Below are 16,530 nucleotides of genomic sequence, written 5' to 3'. Positions count from 1 at the left end.
GCATCGGAAATAAATACAAAACGCACAATGCCGACACAAGTTAATGAGGCTGACTCTTCACACTGTCTATCATTTGAGCCATTCCTGTGAAACCAGGTTTAGATTCCGATGCTTCTTTTCAGGTTTACTGTACCCCTTGGAGCTTCACATTGACGATAAACACAGAAATGGCATCGGAATTAAATACTAAAGACACAATGCCAACTTAAGTACAAGAAGACTGACTCTTCTTGCTGTCTACGTTTTCAGCCTTTCCTGTGAGACCAGTTTTAGATTCCGTTGCTTCACTTTAGATTTACTGTATCAATTGGACCTTCACATTGACGATGAAACACAGAAATTGCATCGGAAATAAATACATAAGGCTCAATGCCGACACAAGTTAATGAGGCTGACTCTTCACACTGTCTATGATTAGAGCCATTCCTGTGAGACCAGGTTTAGATTCCGATGCTTCTTTTCAGGTTTACTGTATCCCTTGGACCTTAACATTGACGATGAAACACTGCAATGGCATCGGAATTAAGTACGAAAGGCACAATGCCTACTTAATTATATGAAGACTGACTCTTTTTACTGTCTATGTTTTGATCCTTTCCTGTGAGACCAGTTTTAGATTCCGATGCTTCACTTCAGGTTTACGGTATCCCTTGTATCTTCTCATCGACGATGAAACACAGAAATTGCATCGGAATTAAATACAAACGGCACAATGCCGACTTAAGTACAAGAAGACTGACTCTTCATACTGTCTATGTTTTGAGCCTTTCCTGTGAGACCTGTTTTCGATTCCGATGCTTCACTTCAGGTTTTGTGTATCCCTTGGATCTTCATATTGACGATGAAAGACAGAAATTGCGTCGGAATTAAATGCAGAAGGCGCAATGCCGACATAAGTACAAGAAGAGTGACCCTTCTTAGTGTCTATGATTTGGGCCTTTCCTGTGAGACCAGTTTTAGATTCCGATGCTTCACTTCAGGTTCACTGTATCCCTTGGACCTTCCCATTGACGATGAAACACAGAAATGGCATCGGAATTAAAATCAAAAGGCACAATGCCGCCTTAAGTACAAGGAGACTGACTCTTCTGACTGTCTATGTTTGAGCCTTTCCTGTGACAAAAGTTTTAGATTCCGATGTTTGACTTCAGGTTTACTGTCTACCTTAGACCTTCATATTGACGATGAAACACAGAAATTGAATCGGAGCTAAATGCAAAAGGCAAAATGCAGACTTAAGTGGAAGGAGACAGACTCTTCTTACTGTCTATGATTTGTGCCTTTCATTTGAGACCCGTTTTCGATTACGACGCTTCACTTCAGGATTACTGTATCCCTTGGACCTTAACATTGACGATGAAACACAGAAATGGCATCGGAATTAAATACAAAAGGCACAATGCCTACTTAATTATATGGAGACTGACTCTTGTTACTGTCGATGTTTTGAGCCTTTCCTGTAAGACCAGTTTTAGTTTCCGATGCTTCACTTCAGGTTAACTGTATCCCTTGTATCTTCACATCGACGATGAAACACAGAAATTGCATCGGAATTAAATACAAAAGGCACAATGCCGACTTAAGTACAAGAAGACTGACTCTTCTTACTGTCTATGTTTTGATCCTTTCCTGTTAGACCAGTTTCAGATTCCGATTCTTCACTTCAGGTTTACTGTATCCCTTGGACCTTCCCATTGACGATGAAACACAGAAATGGTATCGGAATTAAAAACAAAAGGCACAATGCCGCCTTAAGTACAAGGAGACTGACTCTTCTGACTGTTTGAGCCTTTCCTGTGAGATCAGTTTTAGATTCCGATGTTTGACTTCAGGTTTACTGTCTACCTTAGACCTTCATATTGACGATGAAACACAGAAATTGAATCGGAGCTAAATGCAAAAGGCAAAACGCAGACTTAAGTGGAAGGAGACAGACTCTTCTTACTGTCTATGATTTGTGCCTTTCATTTGAGACCCGTTTTCCATTACGACGCTTCACTTCAGGTTTACTGTATCCCTTGGACCTTAACGTTGACGATGAAACACAGAAATTGCATCGGAATTAAAAACAAAAGGCACAATGCCGCCATAAGTAAAAGGAGACTGACTCTTCTGTCTGTTTATGTTTGAGCCCTTCCTGTGAGACCAGTTTTAGATTCCGATGTTTGACTTCAGATTTACTGCATCCCTTTGACCATCACATTGACGATGAATCACAGAAATTGAATCGGAACTAAATGCAAAAGGCAAAATGCCGACTTAAGTACTAGAAGACTGACTATTCTTACTGTCTATGTTTTGAGCCTTGCTTGTGAGAACAGTTTTACATTCCGATGCTTCACTTCACGTTTACTGTATCCGTTGGACCGACACATTAACGATGAAGCACAGAAATCGCATCGGAATTAATTACAACAGGCTCAATGCCGGCTTAAGTACAAGAAGACTGACTCATCTTACTGTCTAATTTTTAAACCTTTCCTGTGAGACCAGTTTTAGATTCCGATGCTTCACTTTAGGTTTACTGTATCCCTTGGACCTTCATATTGACGATGAAAGACAGAAATAGCATCGGAAATAAATACAAACGGCACAATGCCGACTTAAGTACAAGAAGACTGACTCTTCTTACTGTCTATGTTTCTAAACTTTCCTGCAAGACCAGTTTTAGAGTCCGATGCTTCACTTCAGGTTTACTATATCATTTGGTCCTTTACATAGACGATTAAACACAGAATTTGCATCGGAATTAAATACAAAAGGCTCAATGCCAACATAAGTACAAGATGACTGACTCTTCTTACTGTTTATGTTTTGAGCCTTTCCTGTGAGACCAGTTTTAGATTCCGATGCTTCACTACAGGTTTCCCGTATCCCTTGGAGCTTCACATTGTCGACGAAACAAGGAAATTGCATCGGAATTAAATAAAAAATGCACAATGCCGCCTTAAGTACAAGAAGGGTGACTCTTCTTAGTGTCTATGATTTGAGCCTTTCCTGTGAGACCAGTTTTAGATTCCGATGCTTCTTTTCAAGTTTACTGTATCCCTTGGAGCTTCACATTGACGATGAAACACAGAAATTGCATCGGAATTAAATACAAAAGGCACAATTCCGACTTAAGTACAAAAAAACTGAGTCTTCTTACTGTCTAGGTATCTAGCCTTTCCTGTGAGACCAGTCTTCGATTCCGATGCTTCACTTCAGGTTTATTGTATCCCTTGGACGTTCATATTGACGATGAAAGACATAAATTGCATCGGAATTAAATACAAAAATCACAATGCCGACTTAAGTACAAGAAGACTGACCCTTCTTACTGTCCATGATTTGACCTTTTCCTGTTAGACCAGTTTTAGATTCCGATCCTTCACTTCAGGTTTACTGTATCCCTTGGACCTTCCCGTTGACGATGGAGCACAGAAACGGGATTGGAATAAAATACAAAAGGCACAATGCCGCCTTAAGTACAAGGAGACTGACTCTTCTGACTGTCTATGTTTGAGCCCTTCCTGTGAGACCAGTTTTAGATTCCGATGTATGACTTCAGATTTGCTGTATCCCTTGGACCTTCATATTGACGATGAATCATAGAAATTGATTCGGAACGAAATGCAAAAGGAAAAATGAAGACATAAGAGGAAGAAGACTGAATCTTCTTGCTGTCTATGATTTGTGCCTTTCATATGAGACCAGTTTTAGATTACGATGCTTCACTTTAGGTTTACTGTATTCCTTGAATCAGCACATTGACTATGAAACACAGAAACTGTATCAGAATTAAAAACAAAAGGCACAATGCCGACTTAAGTACAAGAAGAATGACTCTTCTTACTGTCTATCTTTTGAGCCTTTCCTGTGAGACCAGTTTTAGATTCCGCTGCTTCACTTCAAGTTACACTGTATCCCTTGGACCTTCATACTGACGGTGAAAGACAGAAATTGCGTCGGAATTAAATACAAAAAGCACGATTCCGACTTAAGTACAAGAAGACTGACGCTTCTTACTGTCCATGTTTTGAGCCTTTCCTGTGAGACCAGCTTTAGTTTCCGATGCTTCACTTTAGATTTAGTGTACACTGTGGACCTTCCCAGTGACGATGAAACACAGAAATTACATCGGAATTAAATACAAAAGGCACAATGCCGACTTAAGTGAATGAAGCTGTCTCTTCACACTGTCTATGATTTGAGCCTTTCCTGTGAGACCAGTTTTAGATTCCGATGCTTCTTTTCAGGTTTACTTTATCCCTTGGAGCTTCACATTGACGATTAAACACAGAAATTGCATCGGAATTAAATGCAAAAGACGGAAAGCCGACTTAAGTTAATGAGGCTGACTCATCACACTGTCTGTGATTTGAACCTTTCCTGTGAGACCAGTTTTTAATTCCGATGTTTCTTTTCTGGTTTACTGTATCCCTTGGAGCTTCACATTGACAATGAAACAAGGAAATTGCTTCGGAATTAAATACCAAAGGCACAATGCTGACTTAAGTACAAGACGATTGACTCTTCTTACTGTCTATGTTTTGTGCCTTTCTTGTGAGACCAGTTTTAGATTCTGATGCTTCTTTTCAGGATTGCTGTATCGCTTGGAGCTTCACATTGACGATGAAACACAGAAACTACATCCGAAATAAGTACAAAAGGCACAATGCTGACTTAAGTACAAGAAGACTGACTCTTCTTACTGTCTACGTTTTGAGCTCTTTCTGTGAGACCAGTTTTAGATTCCGATGCTTCACTTCAGGTTTACTGTATGCCTTTGACCTGAACTTGACGATGAAACAGGGAAATGGCATCGGAATTAAATACAAAATACACAATGCCTACTTAATTACAAAAAGACTGACTCTTATTACTGTCTACGTATTGATTCCATCCTGTGAGACCTGTTTTGGATTCCGATCCTTCAATTCAGGTTTACTGTCACAATTGGACCTTCACATTGACGATGAAACACAGAAACTACATCCGTAACAAGTACAAATGGCACAATGCTGACTTAAGTACAAGAAGACTGACTCATCTTACTGTCTATGTTCTGAACCCATCCTGTGAGGCCAGTTTTACATTCCGATGCTTCACTTCATGTTTACTGTATTTCTTGGACATTCACATTGACGATGAAATACAGACATTGCATCGGAATTAAGTACAAAAGGGACAATGCCGACTTAAGAACAACAAGACTGACTCTTCTTACTGTCTATGTTTGAGCCTTTCCTGTGAGACCTGTTTTAGAAGCCGATGCTTCACTTCTGATATACTGTATCCCATGGACCTTCACATTGACAATGAAACACAGAAATTGCATTGGAATTAAATACAAAAGGCACAACGCCGAGTTAAGTACAAGAAGAATGACTCATTATACTATCTATGCTTTGAGCCTGTCCGGTGAGACCAGTTTATATTCCGATACTTCACTTCAGGTTTACTGTATCCCTTGGACCTTAACATTGACGATGAAACGCTGAAATGGCATCGGAATTCAATTGAAAAGTCACAATGCCAAGTACAAGAAGACTGACTCTTCTTACTGTCTATGTATTGAGCCTTTCCTGTGAGACCAGTTTTACATTCCGATGCTTCACTTCACGTTTACTGTAATCTTGGACTTCACATTGACAATGAAACACGGAAATCGCATCGGAGTTAAATACAAAATGCTCAATGCCGACTTAAGTACAAGAAGACTGACTCATCATACTGTTTATGTTTCTAGTCTTTCCTGTGAGACCAGTTTTCAGTTCCGATGCTTCACTTCAAGTTACACTGTATCCCTTGGACCTTCATATTGACGGTCGTAGGCAGAAATTGCATCGGAATGAAGTACAAAAGGCACAATGCCGACTTAAGTACAAGAGGACTGACTCTTCTTAGTGACTACGTTTTGAGCCTTTCCTGTGAGACCAGTTTTGGATTCCCATGCTTCATTTCAGGTTTACTGTATCTTTTGGACCTTCACAGTGACGATTAAACAGAGAAATTGCACCGGAATTAAATACAAAAGGCGCAATTCCGGTTTAAGTACAAGAAGACTGACTCTTCTTACTGTCTATGTTTTGAACATATCCTGTGAGACGAGTTATAGATTCCGATTCTTCACTTCAGGTTTACTGTATCCCTTGGACCTTCACATTGACGATGAAACACAGAGATAGCATTGGAAGTAAGTACAAACGGGACAATGCCGACTTATGTACAACGAGACTGACTCTTCTTACTGTGTATGTGTTGAGCCTTTCCTGTGAGACCTGTTTTAGATTCCGATCCTTCACTTAAGGTTTACTGTATCCGTTGGACCTTCCCATTGACGATGAAACACAGAAATTGCATCGGAATTAAATACTAACTTCACAATGCCGACTTAAGTACAAGAAGACTAACTCATCTTACTGTCTATGATTCTAGCCATTCCTGTGATACCAGTTTTCGATTCCGATGCTTCACTTCAGGTTTACTTTATCCCTTGGACCATCATATTGACGATGAAAGACAGAAATTGCGCCGGAATTAAATACAAACGGCACAATGCCGACTTAAGTACAAGGAGACTGACTCTTCTGACTTTCTATGTTTGAGCCCTTCCGGTGATACCAGTTTTAGATTCCGATGTTGACTTCAGGAATACTGTATCCCTTGGACCGTCATATTGACGATGAAACACAGACATTGAATCGGAACTAAATACAAAAGGCAAAATGCTGACCTAAGTGCAAGAAGACTGACTCTTCATACTGTCTATGATTTGTGCCTTTCATTTGAGACCAGTCTTAGATTACAATTCTTCACTTCAGGTTTACTGTATCCCTTGGACCTTACCATTGACGATCAAACACAGAAATGGCATCGGAATTAAATACAAAAGACGCAATGCCTTCTTAATAACAAGAAGACTGACTCTGCTTACTGTCTATGTTTATAACCTTTCCTGTGAGACCAGTTTTAGATTCCGATCCTTCACTTCAGGTTTACTGTCACCCTTGGACCTTCACATTGACGATGTAACACAGAAACTACATCCGAAATAAATACAAAAGGCACAATGCTGACTTATGTGCAACAAGACTGACTCTTCTTACTGTCTATGATTTGTGCCTTTCATTTGAGACCAGTTTTAGATTACGATGCTTTACATCTCGGTTACTGTTTCCCTTGGACCTTAACATTGACGATGAAACGCAGAAATGGCATCGGAATTAAATACATAAGGCACAATGCCAAGTACAAGAAGACTGACCCTTCTTACTGTCTACGTTTTGAGCTGTTCCTAAGAGTCCAGATTTAAATTTCGATGCTTCACTGCAGGTTTTATGTATCCCTTATACCATCACACTGATGATGAAACACAGAAATTGCATCGGAACTAAATACAAAAGGCACAATGCCGACTTAAGTACAAGAATACTGACTCTTCTTACAGTCTATGGTTCAAATGGTTCAAATGGCTCTGAGCACTATGGGACTCAACTGCTGAGGTCATTAGTCCCCTAGAACTTAGAACTAGTTAAACCTAACTAACCTAAGGGCATCACAAACATCCATGCCCGAGGCAGGATTCGAACCTGCGACCGTAGTGGTCTTGCGGTTCCAGACTCCAGCGCGTGTAACCGCATGGCCACTTCGGCCGGCTACAGTCTATGCTTTGAACCTATCGTGTGAGACCAGTCTTACATTCCGATGATTCACTTCAGGTTTACTGTATTCCTTGGACATTAACATTGACGATGAAAGACAGAAATTGCATCGGAATTAAATACAAAAGGCACAATGCCGACTTAAGTACAAGAAGACTGACTGTTCTTACTGTCTATGCTTTGAGCCCTTCCAGTAAGACCAGTTTTAGATTCCGATGCTTCATTTCCGGTTTACTGTATTCTATTGAGCTTCACATTGACGATGAAACACAGAAATTGCAACGGAGTTAAATACAAAACGCACAATGCCGACTTAAGTACAAGAAGAGTGACTCTTCTTACTGTCTATGATTCTGGCCTTTCCTGTGAGACCGGTTTACGATTCCGATGCTTCCCTTCAGGTTTACTGTAGCCCTTGGACCTTCAGATTGACGAAGAAACACAGAAATTCCATCGGAATTAATACAAAAGGCACAATGCCGACTTAAGTACAAGAAGACTGACTGTTCTTACTGTCTATGCTTTGAGCCTTTTTCTGTAAGACCAGTTTTAGATTCAGATGCTTCACTGTAGGTTTACTGTATCCCTTGGTGCTTCACATTGACGATGAAACATATATATTGCATCGGAATTAAATCAAATAGGCACAATGCCCACTTAAGTTAAACAGGGCTGACTCTTCTTACTGTCTATGTCTTGAGCATATCCTGTGATACCAGTTCTAGATTCCGATGCTTCACTTCTGATTTACTGTATCCCATGGACCTTCACATTGACAATGAAACACAGAAATTGAATTGGAACCAAATACAAAAGGCACAATGCCGACTTAAGTACAAGAAGAATGACTCAAATTACTGTCTATGATTTGAGCCTTTCCTGTGAGACCAGTTTCAGATTCCGATATTTCACTTCAGGTTTATTGTATCCATTGGATCTCCACGTTGACGATGATACACAGAAATTACATCCGAATTAAATACAAAAGGCACAATGCCGACTTAAGTACAAGAATACTGACTCTTCTTACTGTCTATCTTTTGAGCCTTTCCTGTGAGACCAGTTTTAGATCCCGATGCTTCACTTTACGTTTACTGTATCTCTTGGAGCTTCACATTGACGATGAAACACATATTTTGCATCAGAATTAAATTAAATAGGCACAATGCCCACTTAAGTTAAAGAGGATTGACTCTTCTTACTGTCTATGTTTGAGCCTTTCCTGAGAGACCTTTTTTAGGATTCCGATGCTTCACTTCAAGTTTACTGTATCTTTTGGACCTTCACATTGACGTTTAAACAGAGAAATTGCATCGGAATTAAATACAAAAGGCACAATTCCGGCTTATGTACAAGAAGACTGACTCTTCATACAGTCTATGTTTTCAACATATCCTGTGAGACGAGTTTTATTTTCCGATTCTTCACTTTAGGTTTACCGTATCCCTTGGTCCTTCACATTGACAATGAAACACAGATCTATCATCGGAATTAAGTACAAAAGGGACAATGTCGACTTAGGTACAACAAGACTGACACTTCTTACTGTAGATGTTCTGAGCCTTTCCTGTGAGACCTGTTTTAGATTCCGATGCTACACTTCTGATTTACTGTATCCCATGGACCTTCACATTGACAATGAAACTCAGAAATTGAATTTGAACCAAATACAAAAGGCACAATGCCGACTTAAGTACAAGAAGACTGACTCTTCATACTGTTTATGCTTCGAGCCTTTCCTGCGAAACCAGTTTTAGATTCCGACCCTTCACTTCAGGTTTACTGTATCCCTTGGACCTTCCCATTGACGATGAAACACAGGAATTGCATCGGAATTAAATACAAAAGGCACAATGCCGACTTAAGTTAATGAGGCTGACTCATCACACTGTCTGTGATTTGAGCCTTTCCTGTGAGACCAGTTTTAGATTCCGATGATTCTTTTCCGGTTTACTGTATCACTTGGAGCGTCACATTGACGATGAAACAGAGAAATTGCATCGGAATTAAATACAATCGGCACAATGCCGACTTAAGTACAAGAAGACTGACTCATCTTACTGTCTACGCTTTGGGCCTATCCTCTGAGTCGAGCTTTAGACTCCGATGCTTCACTTCAGGTGTACTGTATCCCTTGGACCTTCATATTGACGATGAAACACAGAAAATGCATCGGAATTAAATACAAACGGGACAATGCTGACTTACGTACAAGAAGACTGACTCTTCTTAGTGTCTATGCCTTGAGCCTTTCCTGTGAGACCAGTTTTAGATTCCGATGCTTCAATTCAGGTGTTGTATATAATCTGGTCCTTCACATTAACGATTAAACAGAGAAATTGCATCGGAATTAAATACAATAGGCTCAATGCCGAATTAAGTACAAGAAGACTGACTCATCCTGCTGTCTATGTATTGAGCCTTTCCTGTGAGAGCAGTTTTAGATTCTGATGCTTCACTTCAGGTTTGCTGTATCATTTGCACCTTCACATTGACGATTAAACAGAGATTTTGCATCGGAATTAAATACAAAAGGCTTAATGACGACTTAAGTACTAGAAGACTGACTCATCTTACTGTCTATGCCTTGAGCCTTTCCTGTGAGACCAGTTTTAGATTCCGATGCTTCACTTTAGGTTTACTGTATCCCTTGGAGCTTCACATTGACCATGATACACATTATTGCATCTGAATTAAATTAAATAGGCATAATGCCCACTTTAGGTAAAGAGGACTGATTCTTCTTACTGTCTATGTCTTCAGCCTTTCCTGCGTCACCAGTTCTGGATTCCGATGCTTCACTTCAGATTTACTGTATCCCATGGACCTTTACATTGACAATTAAACACGAAAATTGCATTGGAATTAAATACTAAAGGCACAATGCCGAGTTACGTACAAGAAGAATGACTCATATTACTCTCTATGTTTTGAGCCATTCCTGTGAGACCAGTTTTAGATTCCGATGCTTCACTTGAGGTTGACTGTATCATTTGGACCTTCACATTGACGATTAAACAGAGAAATTGCATCGGAATTAAATACAAAAGGCTCAATGCCGACTTAACCCTTTGTTTCCTGACATAAGAAAAAATTTACTTTTTAACATTTTCTTTGCAGAATTAATGCTATTGTGGCCTCAAATGACGGTAGGATTTTTTGTAAAATTTTATTTTATTTTTCACAACTTTTTCTCTCCTGGTACTTTCAGACTCCATGTACAGAATCACAACATGCGCAGAAAAATATTCCAATTTTTATAACTTGTACCTTATTCCACATAAATATTAAATAATTTTACATTAGAAAATTAATTGACCGAAATATGATATTTCTGAATTTTATTTTTAATTTTCGCATAAATTTATTCTAGAGCAACTTCATAATACACAGTAACTTAGCTATACATTTTTGACAGTATATACATATCACATATTTAGTGTTAGTCATGCCTCATGAAATAGTAGCAAACAGTTCTTTTTCTCATTGCAGCACAAATACACTTTACATGTACTACATTGTGAATGTGGTCTCGACTGAATTTTATTTTTCGCACACATTTCGCATCGTCCTCTTTTACAACTGAACACTAAAAAATGGTTTCCTCGGTTGCCAAGACGTACATCCTACGGAACAGAAAAGTTATCCTTCCTTCTCTTTGGGAGAGTTATTTCATCTTTACCAGAGTATCTCTTTTTGAGATTTGGCACTTGCTGTTCATTCATTAGTCCTAGTGCCACAGCACACCTGAATTCCAGCAGTGACAGTGCCCCATGTAGATAACTGAAAATGACGTAAGGATTGACAAAAGCAATTTCTATTGCTCCCCAGAAGAGACAGTGCCACCATTTCTTTGATCGCTTGTCAAGACCATAAGTTGAATGTAATCTGCCTGCACCCATGTTTTTATTGTAATCACATACAATAACTGGACATGGTATAGTCATACTAGTTCCATCTTTCTGTTTTCTTGTCACTACGCTCTGTTCAATGCCATGGAAGTTTGACGCAAAATACACTAATTTATTGTCCCTCCGTTGAAATACTGTAAGGTCTAAAGATGACTTTCTCTGATTATATTCCCCACGCTTTAGGCATTTTCCTTTGGGTAAATTAGCTGGCAAACCTTTCCTGGTTGTTCTAATTGTTCTACAGGCAAATGTATATACGGATTTCTGTGTGAGAAAAAGTGGACAGAACAACTAGTGAGAGGTAACGCATTGTTGCTACAATAGAGTGTTCGCACAACCTGACGGTACTAACAACTCCGCTTTATATTTTCCACTTTATCTCATTCACTTGTAACGTAATGCCGCAAACTATTTTAAAAAAACAAAGATGGTAAGTACGTACAATGGAAAACTCAACGGAAGATTCAATAAATTGCGACCAATTCAGGCAACACCATGGAAACAAGCACATACAATCTTCTGTTTTCACAGCAGCACTCGAAAAACAATTTCAAGCTCTGACCGCCAGAGAGGTCTATATATTGCACAATAACATATACAAAACAGTAGAGCAGAGTTACTGTTACGTACCGACAGGCTCTCAGATCACGAAACTGCACAACGAGAAAATAATTAGAGTCAAAACTTACTGGTACTTTTAAGTACCGTCAGGCAACAAAGGGTTAAGTACAAGAAGACTGACTCATCTTACTGTCTATCTCTTGGAGCTTCACATTGACGATGAAACACATATTTTGCATCAGAATTAAATTAAATAGGCACAATGCCCACTTAAGTTAAAGAGGACTGACTCTTCTTACTGTCTATGCCTTGAGCCTTTCCTTTGAGACCAGTTCTTGATTCCGATGCTTCACTTCAGATTTACTGTATCCCATGGACCTTCACATTGACAATGAAACACAGAAATTGCATTGGACTTAAGTACAAAAGGCACAATACCGACTTTAGTACAAGACGAATAACTCATATTACTGTCTATGTTTAGAGCCTTTCCTGTGAGACCAGTTTTAGATTCCGACTCTTCACTTTTGGTTTACTGTACCTCTTGGAGCTTCACACTGACGATGAAACACAGAAATTGCATCGGAATTAAATACAAAAGGCACAATGCAGACTTAAGTACCGAAGGACCGACACTTCCTACTATCTATGTTTTGAAACTTTCCTGTGAGACCAGTTTTAGATTCCGATGCTTCACTTCAGGTTACTGTACCGCTAGGAGCTTCACATTGACGATGAAACGCATATATTGCCTCGGACTTGAGTTAAATAGGCACAATGCCCACTTAAGTTAGAGAGTACTAACTCTTCTTACTGTCTATGTCTTGAGCCTTTCCTGTGAGTTCAATTCTAGCTTCCGATGCTTCACTTCAGATTTATTGTATCCCATGGACCTTCACATAGACAATGAAACACTGAAATTGCAATGGAATTAAGAACAAAATGCACAATGCCGACTTTAGTACAAGAAGAATGACTCTTCTTACTGTCTATGCTTTTGAGCCTTTCCTAAGAGTCCAGTTTCAGATTCAGATGCTTCACTTCAGGTTTACTGTATCCCTGGCACATTCACATTGACAATGAAACACAGAAATTGCATTAGCATTAAATACAAAAGACACAATGGCGACTTAAGTACATGAAGAATAACTCACATTACTTTATGGGTTGTGAGACTTTCCTGTGAGACCAGTTTTAGATTCCGATCCTTCACTTCAGGTTTACTGTATCCCTTGGACCTTCACAATGACGATAAAACTCAGAAATCACATCCCTATTAAATATAAAAGGCACAATGCAGACTTAAGTACAAGAAGACTGACTCTTCCTACTGTCTATGTTACGAGCATTTCCTGTGAGACCAGTTTTAGATTCCGATGCTTCACTTTAGATTTACTGTATCTCTTGGAGCTTTACATTGACGATGAAACACATATTTTGCATCGGAATTAAATTAAATAGGCACAATGCCCACTTAAGTTAAAGAGGACTGACTCTTCTTACTGTCTATGTTCTGGGCCTTTCCTGTGAGACCAGTTTTAGATTCCGATGCTTCACTTTAGGCTTTTCTGTACCCCCGGTCCTTCACATTGACGATGAAACACAGAAATTGCAGCGGAATTAAATACAATAGGCACAATGCCGGCTTAAGTACAAGAAGACTGACTCTTCTTACTGTCTATGTTTTGAGCCTTTCCTGTGAGACCAGGTTTAGATTACGATGCTTCTCTTCAGTTTTACTGTATCCTTTGGATCTTTACAATGACGGTGAAACACAGATATTGCAACGGAATTAAATACAAAAAGGCACAATGCAGACTTAAGTACAAGAAGACTGACACTTCCCACTGTCTATGTTTTGAACCTTTACTGTGGGGCCAGTTTTAGATTCCGATGCTTCACTTTAGGTTTACTGTATTCCGTGAATCTTCACATTGACTTTGAAACACAGAAATCGCATCGGAATTAAATACAAAAGGCACAATGCCGACTTAAGTACAAGACGAATGACTCTTCTTACGGTCCATCATTTGAGCCTTTACTATGAGACCAGTTTAAGATTCCGTGGCTTCACTTCAGGTTTACTGTATCCTTTGGAGCTTCACATTGACGATGAAACAAAGAAATTACATCGGAATTAAATACAAAAGGCACAATATGGACCTAAGTACAAGAAGACTGACTCTTCCTACTGTCCATGTTTGAGCCATTCCTGTGAGACCAGATTTGGATTGTGATGCTTCACTTCAGGTTCACTCTATCCCTTGGACCTTCACATTGACGATGAAACACATAAATTGCTTCGAAATTAAATATAAAAGGCAGAATGCCGACTTAAGTACAAGAAGACTGACTCTTCTTACTGTCTATGCTTTTAGCCTTTCCTGTGAGACCAGTTTTAGATTCCGATGCTTCACTTCAGGTTTACTGTATCCCTTAGTCCTTCACATTGACGATAAAACAAGAAAATTGCATCGGAATTAAATACAAAAGGCACAATGCCGACTTACGTACAAGAAGACTGACTCTTCTTACTGTCTATGCTTTTGAGCCTTTCCTAAGAGTCCAGTTTCAGATTCAGATGCTTCACTTCAGGTTTACTGTATCCCTGGCACCTTCACATTTTTGATGAAACACAAAAATTGCATCGGAATTAAGTACAAAAGGCAGAATGCCGACTTAAGTACAGGAGGACTCACTCTTCTTAGTGTGTATGTTTTGAGCCTTTCCTGTGAGACCAGTTTAGGATTCCGATGCTTCACTTCAGGTTTACTGTATCCTTTGCACCTTGACTTTGATGATGAAACAGAGAAATTGCATCGGAATTAAGTACAAAAAGGACAACGCCGACTTAAGTACAACAAGACTGACTCTTCTTACTGTCTATGATTTGAGCCTTTCCTGTGGGACCTGTTTTAGATTCCGATGCTTCACTTCAGGTTTACTGTATCCTTTGGGCCGCCACATTGACGATGAAACACCAAAATTGCTTCGGAATTAAATACCAAAGGCACAATGCAGACTTAGGTACAAAAAGACTGACTCTTCTTACAGTCTATATTTTGAGCCTTTCCTGTAAGACCAGTTTTAGATTCCGATGCTTCACTTCCGTTTCACTGTGTCCCCTGGACCATGACATTGACGATGAAACACAGAAGTTGCATCGGAATTAAATACAAAGGGGAAAATTCCGATATAAGTAGAAGAAAACTGACTCTTCTTACTGTCTATGATTTGAGCGTCTCCTGTGAGACCAGTTTTAGATTCCGATGCTTCACTTGAGGTTTTCTAAATACCTTGGATCTTCACATGGACGATGAAACACAGAAATTGCATCGGAATTATATTCAAAAGGTAAAATGCCATCTTAAGTACAAGAAGAGTGACCCATCTTATGTGTAACTTTAGGGCCTATCCTGTGAGACGAGTTTTAGATTCCGATGCTTCACTTCAGGTTTATTGTATCCTTTGGAACTTCACCTTGTCGATTAAGCACAGAAATTTCATCGGAATTAAATACAAAAGGCACAATGCCGACTTAAGTACAAGACGACGGACTCTTCTTAGTTTCTATCTTTTGAGCCTTTCCTGTGAATCCAGTTTTAGATTCCGATTCTTCACTTCAGGTTTACTGTATCCCTTGGATCTTCCCATTGATTATGAAACACAGTAATAACTAGGAATTAAATACAAAAGGCATTATGCCGACCTAAGTACTAGAAGACTGGCTTATAATGTCGTTGTTTTGAGCCATTCCTGTGAGACCAGTTTTAGATTCCGATGCTTCACTTCAGTTTTAATGTATCCCTTGGACCATCACGTTGACCATGAAACTCAGAAATTGCATCGAAATTAAATTCTAAAGATACGATGCCAACTTAAATACAAAAAGAGTGACCCTTCTTACTGTGTAATATTTGATCTTATCCTGTGAGACCAGTTTGAGATTCCGATGCCTCACTTCAGGTTTACTGTATCCCTTGGACTTTCATATTGTCGATGAAACACAGAAATTGCATCGGAATTAAATACAAAGGGCACAACCCAGACGTAAGTACAAGAAGACTGTTACTTCCTACTGTCCATGTTTTGAACCTTTCCTGTGAGACCACTTTTAGATTCTGATGCTTCACTTCAGGTTTACTGTATGCCCTGGACCATGATATTGGCGATGAAACACAGAAATTGCATCGGAATTAAATGCAAAATGCTCAATGCCGACTTAAGTACAAGAAGACTGACTCTTCATAGTGTCTATGATTTGAGCCTTACCTGTGAGACCAGTTTTAGATTCCGATGCTTCTCTTCAGGTTCACTGTATCCCTTTTACCTTCACATTGACGATGAAACGCAGATATCGCATCGAAATTAATTAAAAAAGCATAATGCCGACGTAAGTACATGAAGACTGT

The sequence above is a fragment of the Schistocerca piceifrons genome, chromosome 1, assembly GCF_021461385.2.
Source record: "Schistocerca piceifrons isolate TAMUIC-IGC-003096 chromosome 1, iqSchPice1.1, whole genome shotgun sequence".
Lineage (NCBI taxonomy): Eukaryota > Metazoa > Arthropoda > Insecta > Orthoptera > Acrididae > Schistocerca > Schistocerca piceifrons.
Note: the sequence above shows the minus strand (reverse complement) of the source record.